This window comes from Physeter macrocephalus, chromosome 15 (genome assembly GCF_002837175.3).
Source record: "Physeter macrocephalus isolate SW-GA chromosome 15, ASM283717v5, whole genome shotgun sequence".
Taxonomy (NCBI): domain Eukaryota; kingdom Metazoa; phylum Chordata; class Mammalia; order Artiodactyla; family Physeteridae; genus Physeter; species Physeter macrocephalus.
This window is the reverse complement of record NC_041228.1, coordinates 8,580,295-8,588,552: the sequence shown is the minus strand read 5'-3', so window position 1 is coordinate 8,588,552 and position 8,258 is coordinate 8,580,295. Positions and strand designations below refer to the sequence as shown.

Genomic DNA, 8,258 nt, shown 5'->3' with positions numbered 1-8,258 from the left:
TAATAATGAACAAGTTCATGGGCACCACGACCAGCTTGCCCAGTGTTGGCCAACTTTGTCCTTTGACTTACACGGTGATTTGTGGCAACTTGGCTGGCTTTTTGCTTCCCTGTGTGTGTGTGTGTGTGTGTGTGTAGGGTTTTCCAGTGGGCTTATGTACCAGATGCTGATGTTGTTCCATGCTGCTTTCCCTCTGCTCAGCTGTGAGCTCACCTGTGGTCACAGTACACAGGTCACAGCAGGCAGACAGCTCCTCTGGCTACGTCTCTCTGCTTCTCTGCCTTAGAACTTTTGCACCTGGGAGCTTGCTCAGCTGTAGCACAGGAAAACTGACAGAGGAGGGAATTTATATCCCAGGGGCACCTCTCAACCAGGGAAGAACAGGGCTCCGTGGATGAATGCCCCAGATGCCTGTCCCAAGGTGGAATGATTCTCTGGTATATTTCACATGGGCTCTCGGGGGGTTCCTGGTGGAATTGAGCCCAGTTACCCGCAAGGATTAGCTCATTCTTTACTGGCTTTTCTCCCTTCCTGTTCCAGTCTCTCCACTCTTTCTCAGCTGTGTTTTCTGGGATCACTTTCCAAATATACTACCTGCATCCAACATTCTGTCTCTATTCTTGCGGAAACCCAAATTAAGGCAGCCAGGCATGTGGGTACAGGATAGAGTCAAAAGCTGTCATTCACTGAACATTCGCTGAGTGCCAGATCCTTGGCTAGGATAATGACCCTTCAAGGCACACATTTTTCTCCCCACTTTACAGATGATAAACCAAGACAGAAGAAGGTTAAGTAACTCTCCCAAGGTTCCCTGCTCCAACTCCCTCTTTCTCATGAGAAAACATCCCTTGCTGCTGTACTGACAACAGAGAGAGGCCATCTGATATGAGCTTTACTAATTTCCTCTCCGTTGACTTACATTCTCTCTGAGTCACCCACGTGGTCTTTCCCCCAACATGGTCTAGGAGGGGAAGCTTCTCCAAAGAAAGTAACATGAGTCTTGGGGGTGGATGGTCCTGGGCCCTACCTGTGACTGTTCACTTATTAATGTCTGTCCTTGGGCAGGTCTCTTATGTTTCTGGGCCTGAATTTTCTCACCTATAAAAATGGAGTAATAATGTCTTAAAACCGTAACGATTAGATAATGTTTTACTGAACTCTGTACATCTACAACCTGTATAGTGAGTGGCTGTTTCTAAGGAGTTGTGCAGTCCACATCCCGCACTTTGTAGCTATGAAAACATTGAATTCTGTTTTCTTTCTTGTGTCTTTATTCTCTGCCTCTCAACCACTTCTTACAAACCTACTCAAATCCCCTCCTTTTCCTCCTGCCCGCAACTAATAATGAATGAACTGTCTTTCCTTGTCATTCTGTGTTGTTAATGAAGCAAAGAACATTTTGCCACACAATCATTGAAATGTCTATTTATTAATAAGTGGTGCGGTATTTATTTGTTTTAAGATAGAACATAAAAAAATCAGGTAAGAATTGTTTGCATAATATATATGGAAATCAACTTATTAAAGTTGTTCAAATATTGGACAGAGCCAGAATATAAACTACACATACAGTTTAAAAATGACAGGAAATCATATTATAAAGAGCACTAAAGGCCACTTGTGGAAGAGTTGTGTTCCCATGTAAGCCAGAATGTGAAGAAAGCCTGCTGTAGCATGGAGACAAATTCAGGGAGCGAAAGGCACCAGAACTCTATGCCGTAAAAGGGGGTTAAAGAAAATGCAATCCAACATCAGATACAACGGATTCATGTCACTGGAAACCTCGGTTTGCTCTTCGGATTGGTGTTTTGCATCACTGCCACATCACAAAGAGAAAAAAGAAAAAGAAGAATAGCCATACCCCATTGGAAGCAATGTGGAAAGCATTTTCCTCTTTAAAACAGGGAATGATTGACAAATCTGATGAAGTTGGTGCATCTTTCTAAGGTGATTTTCAAGATGGGGCAGGGCCTACCTCACATCTCCAACCGCAAAGCCTCTGACACTTGACCACAAGGTGGCTGCCAGTCTTGGAACTTGGCCTCCCACCTGGACTCTGAGCTCTCACAGGAACTTTGCAGGGTGGCGCTGCGCTCCCCTCCCTTGGAAAAGGATTCAGAGGGAAAAGAAGAGCCCAATTATCAGATCAGGTTGGCTTCCACTGGGAACCTCGATCTTTTCATATCAAGAAAGAGAAACACAACTGTTCTGAGCCTTTGGCCTCCCAGAGAATGTTTTTGAAGGCTCATCTGTTTCTGCCGGATCTCTAAGCTCTGAAATAAAGGTACAGTCTAGAGACAAAAGACTAGGCAGGAGGGACATTTGAACTTGTTTGGTTAAAACAATGAAAGGAAATCCTTGGGGGCAAAGAACAAGGGGCACTTGTGGGATAACCTGTAGCCACACCAGACTCCCAGAGCTGATGGATTCCAACATGAACCAGATGGACAATTTATGTGGCATTATTCTCTGCCACCGACAGCTGGATCGAGAAACCACGCAAAGGAGCAGGCAGGACCCGCCAAATAGCAAGGGGAACAGTCAATGCAAGAATCACTCTTCTCTCCAGGGAACCAACAGGACTGTGATCATTTTACTTAAAGGTGATGGGGTGTGGGAGGGCAAGGCTTTGTGGAAGCCCACAAGGCATGATTTGGGAGCATTTCTACTGACCTGGGAGCCTTGGGGTGGGGAGGAAGACTGGGCTTTGGAGGTACATGGGTTTTGGTTAACGGCTTCCCCCTCTCAGCTTCAGCTTTCTATAAGATGGAAACAGTAATACCTCCTCAGTGGGGTTGTGATGCGGATTGCATGAAGTCGAGAGAGAGAGCTCTGATGTCACATGCTGCTCATAAAGAGAGCTTAGGGCGAGCTCTCCTCCCCTTCCCTGACCTCAGTCTTGTGGACAGAGGAAGAGAATAGTACACTGAAGGAAAACATGCTCTCATTCTGCGTTACTCTTAGGCAACAAACTGTAGAGTCCATTTGACGAGTCTAAGAGGAATTACAAATATATTCCTAACCCCTGGGCAAGGCTTTTGACCGCTTCATTATAAGTCACACTCAGGTTATTCTTACATAGACCCCATTTTTGACTTATTTCCCTCTGAAACTTATTTTAACCTTAGAACGGTGCTATGTGAAGGCTGATAGAATGACAGTCATTAAAGTCACTGGGTCACCTATTACCATCCAGGAACTTGACCACCTTTCTTTCTATCTCTTAGGAGCTCCTGACTCAGGAGAACTGAACATCCTGCTACTGGCTTTAACAAGGGGAGCCCTGCCAAATTCTGGAAGATCTATCCCAAGCACAATATAAGTGGAAACCAACTATGGAAATCCTCATGTGAGCCAATGGAGGCCTGTTGACTTCCTAAAATAATTTTCTAGTTTCGGGAACATAAGATATCTTCAGTTGAATCTTGTTTGCTTCTTTGTAGCTTTTGGTGAAGACTAGAATACCTGGCTGTGATATGACCAAGACAGACGTTCTCTGGGACAAAGCAGGAGGAGCCAGGCTGTGCCCAGGAGGGACCCAGAGATCCCAGGGCAAAGGGACAACTTCAGTAGACCTGCTGACTTGGGGTCATATACTTCCCCGAAGAAATCACATCCCATTTCCTAAAATCAAGCCCATACAGTTTTTTCAAGGAGAAATCCTGGTAAATTGGCTTATAGGTAAGGATATAACCTGAGGCATCACTCTGGAGCTGAATGAGTCCAAGTGATGGGCCAAAGAGCTGAACCAGTCTAAGCTTGGGGGAGAGGTCAGGGGAGCGGAGGGGAGGAGTGCTCTTCTTCATTCCTTTTCTCAACCACACACAACAGCAGTGGTATGTCTACAGCTTTGGAACACAGCAGGATTTTGGAAGAAAGAGTGATGTCATCTTTCAAGGCATGGGATCATCAATCATATTCCAGAGATGGGAAGATGTCCCGACACATGTGTCTGGTTTCGCAGTTTCTCCAGTGGACCAGGAAGTTCTCTCTTATCTCCTGGGCTCAACAGAAATACTTTATTCTCACTGGGTATTTCAGTTTTTGATCTCCAACATCTGGTCCAGGAGTTAGGAGACCCGAGTTCTAGATTCTGCTACACAATCACTCATTTAATCACTGATCGACTAAGTGTGACTCCCTTTGCTCTGAGCCTCTGCTTCCTGATATAAAAAGAGAGGTGGTCTGGGTGATTAAGGTCTCTTCTTGCTCTGAGCATCTAAGAATCTATGAAATTATACCTCCCTGTGTCTGTGATAATAAAGCAAAACACTAGTCCCAGTCTTCCTGCAGGAATGCCCGAGTTGAGGCTATTCACAGCTGGGAACAAGTCCCCCTGAGGAGAGTGTCAGCAAACTTAAACTCTTTCTTGGAAGTTCTCCACTCATTGCTAGCATCTGTCTGACAGACATCATGGCACGGTTGAATTTCCTCGTTGAAACCACTCATTTCTTTATATTTAATGATTCCTTCTATTTGGCTTTACCTCCTACAGATCATCCTTCGAGACAGCGGTGCAGTATCTGGTACAGTGTGTCCCATGGAACTGCCACAGCCCAACCACTGGGATCCAACAGTCTTGATCTCCTCATTCCGACATTCCTGCTCTTCCTTATTTTGATGGAAAAAGTAAGCATTTCTGTTTCTAGGACATCTAGAGATGTCCTTATTTAAACAGCAATTGTGAAAGTGCCTGATTTTGTCGTGTAAAAATTGGGATTGTATCTTCACCACTCTTTTTCTGAAAAAGATTTTCTAGTGTAAATTTAGAGTTCATGAGTAATGCCAAGACTCAGGCAATGGAGTCCATACACACTGTAAACAAGAACATGAATGACAGTACCCCGGATACGGCAGTCATTGTGGTAGGGGCTTTCTCTATATGGATTGTGTCTTTGAAAATCAAAACACATCAGAAAAGCCAAAGACGTTTGAATATAACTCAAATTTTCATCCAGGGCATCTCTATATCCTTCCGAGCTCTTTGGTATTTTTCATTACTGGTTTCCTAAAGCACTAAAGCTATGCAGATAGGCTGGCTCCTAACATGTTCTGACCTGGGCATCGTGATACCTGCTACCTGATTTAGGGGACTGTTGGCTCAGTTTTAAATAGTGTAATATCAGTAACACAAGAACTTTGGGTAGATTTGAATACAAAGAAAGGACTTACAGTCTGTTTAAAAGTTCATCCTGAAACAAGCAAGCCTTCAAAGACAAGTGAGGACATGGGCAGATTCCTCAGGACGCCGAGGGTTCAGAAAGCAAAGATAATCCTTGGGGTTCTAGGTGCCCTGGATATGTATTCAAGGAAAACGAAGAGTAGCTATGGGGCATCTTCTGGAGGACGCCTGGGGTGCACTTTCCAAAGTGCAGTTGGCTTCTTAGGACATTGGACACATTTATTCCCTTGCCCCAGGAGAATCTGATGTGCAGGTTTCCAGAAGCAGAGTGACACTTTTCTCTTCAAATAGCTGCTGTATATTGGTCTTTACTATAAGCTTCTCTTGGTCAACACAATGAAATGGAAGTAGCTCAGCTCCTTGCCTGGTCTCAATCATGGTAGGGATTTGGAGAGGAAGAGAAAGCTGATTTCTCCAAGAACCTTCTCAGATACTCCAGAAACTCCTTCTTCCACAGCTTGTCTGGAGCTATAATGTCTAAAGCATTGAACCCAGACTCAAAGTCCCCATACAATCCAATCAGCCTTCCCTGAGCTGATGGGGTCATTACGATTTTGATGCAGAATTTTTGCTTTCACTTTCTTCCATGTTCAGTCTCTCACTGATTCCAACCTAGGAAGCATTCCGTCTGTATAGTTGTCTGCAGGGATGAAATCAGGTTCTTTCCACTTCTGGTAGACATAATTTAAAGGGACCTTTAATAATTCAAGGCCACCAGATTCCTAGCTTTTTGAAAGCAGTCTGTATTTTTCTTATCTCCGAATTTCTGGTGCATTGTGCAGTGCCTAGAAGACAGTGGTGCTTAATAAATCTTGTAAATGAATAAACAAAGGAACATTTTTATCGTGCTCATTAGAGTGGCATGGAATTATGACAATGATCTTGGCCAGTTATGAGTAGTTCCTGTTACGTTAACATTTTCTATAAGTAATTATTCTTTCAACTTACAGTGTCTAGGAACCGTCTTGCACAAAATAGGCATTAAATGCATACTGTTGATTAATGAGCTCATTTGATGTACAGTATATACCTTGGGGTTTTCTGGCTATGTTTTCATGACAACTAGAGCTTTATAATATCAACGCCATGTCTAATAAGTCTAATCTCTCAGTTTCCAGAACAAACACAGTTAGTGAATAGCACTTTCTCAATTTGATTTTTTTTTTCTCTCACAATAAAAAAAACAAAAAAACTTTCAGTATTTGCTTGTGTGCTAGTCTCTGATAGTCAAAACTCAAAACTGATCTCAAGTATTTTCTTCTCAGCCCAATAGGATCACCCTTCACCTAACATTTGGAAAGTGTACTTACCTCATTAATGTTGATCCTGCTAAAAGACGACCTCTTCAATTTTGCATATATCATGTTGTGACACAGAGACTGAATACATATATCATAGTTTTCCTTGAGAAAATCATCCTTCATTTGCCATTATTTCATGGAGTTCTGCTGAAACTATTGCAATTTCCTGGGCAAGCTTCAGAACCACTGGTTTATCTGAAGTAGAATAATCTTGGGCTGTGTTATTTACCAATTCTGTTGGATTATTTCATCATGCTGTTTTTTTTGTTTGACAAAAAGATGTTTGTGGAAGCACACACAGTTTCTCCTAATAACTTATGTTTAATCCCAGACTCTGAATTTCTACTTCATCAATGCCAGCCATGTTGATGATGTCATCTGTGGGCAGGCAACTTGAGTAGGTTTGGTTTGCATTTCTGGAATGTGTTTTTTTTAAAGGAATATCAAAGCAGAATATTCTAGATGATTTTTCTTTCTTTTTTGTTTTCTTAGATGGGAAAGAACAGCTCTTAAGATTCTTATCATTTATTCAATCATGAAGATGTAACTTGCCTTTGTCTACACTGATAAAGACAACATACTGCACTGGAGGTATGTAATCGACACAAACCCAATCCCTGCCATCCTGGCCTTATGATCCAGCAGGGAAGCTAGACTGTCCTCTTATGGTTTGGAAAATAATACAAACTCCAGTTCTTCACCAGTTACTAAAAGAACCTAAGGTAATCCTCTAACTTTGGAGCCATGGTAACTATTTTTAACCTGAGGATGAGAAAGTCTCACTCTTCCAGCTGGGAACTCCATTGAGTTCTTGGAAAATGCCTCTGTTTGTAAGATACTGAGGCCAGTAGGTTCTGCAAGAATATTAATAAGTTAGAAAAATAATTGGTATGCTAGATGGCTCAATCATTTTTGACAAAAGATTCCAGGAAGGTCAGAATCAAGAACCAAACTCTAAGGAAGGGGCATAAGGTTTCTTAGGTCATCACCTCCAGTGGCACTTGCAGCCATCTTGAAGGGGGTCAGGAGGACCACATGCCCTTTGCCCTTCAGATAGCCAGAAAGTCAAATGGCAAACCATGGGGGAGGGGGTTTCACGTCTGATGTATGTGCGCACTCTTGTGTATTTCCTACCTCGGACTTCAAAGTCAACACCCATCCATCCGTGGGACTCTCCAGGTAAAGCTCCTTTTTTACCATATTCACAAAGCCAAGGACTTCAGGCTTTGGTTGTAAGCCCCTAAAGTCAGGGGCTGACCCTTCATTATTACTGTACTCTGAGCCTTTTACATGGTACCTGTTGACACACAGCTTGAAAGAAACCAATCTCTGAGGAAGGAGCTCCTCTCTCCAATATAGTGCAAGATCCCTGCATTAGGTAACGACGTAACCATCAACCATCACGTCTGCCACAGCCATTATGGCTCTTTGACAAGACTGCGAGGGAGAACATCGGTGGGGTGTAGACACTCGCTTAGGCCATTTCAAACTTCCTGATTGTCATCAAGGCAACCATCCACAACCTGGGCTTAGACGTATGAAAAGAGTGAGACAATAACACTGCAGTGTAGTCATTTAGCTAATTACCTCAAGCCTAACGGAAACCTTTTCCATCAGTGTGTTTCAGAGAGTAGCAACATCTCCTAGCAGGATGGCTTCTGCTTCATATTAATGCTTATATAGTAGGACAGTGAGCTCAGCTAGTCTTACGGCTATGTGTGGTTTAAAAAATCTAGAGGATGGGCTTCCCTGGTGGCGCAGTGGTTGAGCGTCCG

General features: G+C 43.1%; 1 long non-coding RNA gene across 2 annotated transcripts in view; it reads left to right on the top strand.

The window, feature by feature from the left end:
• Positions 1 to 8,258, top strand: part of LOC114487858 (uncharacterized) — a 33,201-nt gene continuing 24,943 nt past the window's right edge. Inside the window, exons 1-5 of one of the 2 annotated variants that reach the window (XR_008619479.1) lie at positions 1 to 2,603; positions 3,228 to 3,349; positions 3,444 to 3,681; positions 4,496 to 4,629; positions 6,976 to 7,074. This is a non-coding gene — a long non-coding RNA (uncharacterized lncRNA). Of the gene's footprint in view, positions 3,350 to 3,443; positions 3,682 to 4,495; positions 4,630 to 6,975; positions 7,075 to 8,258 lie in introns of both variants that reach the window. The other variant, XR_008619478.1, reaches the window with a different exon arrangement.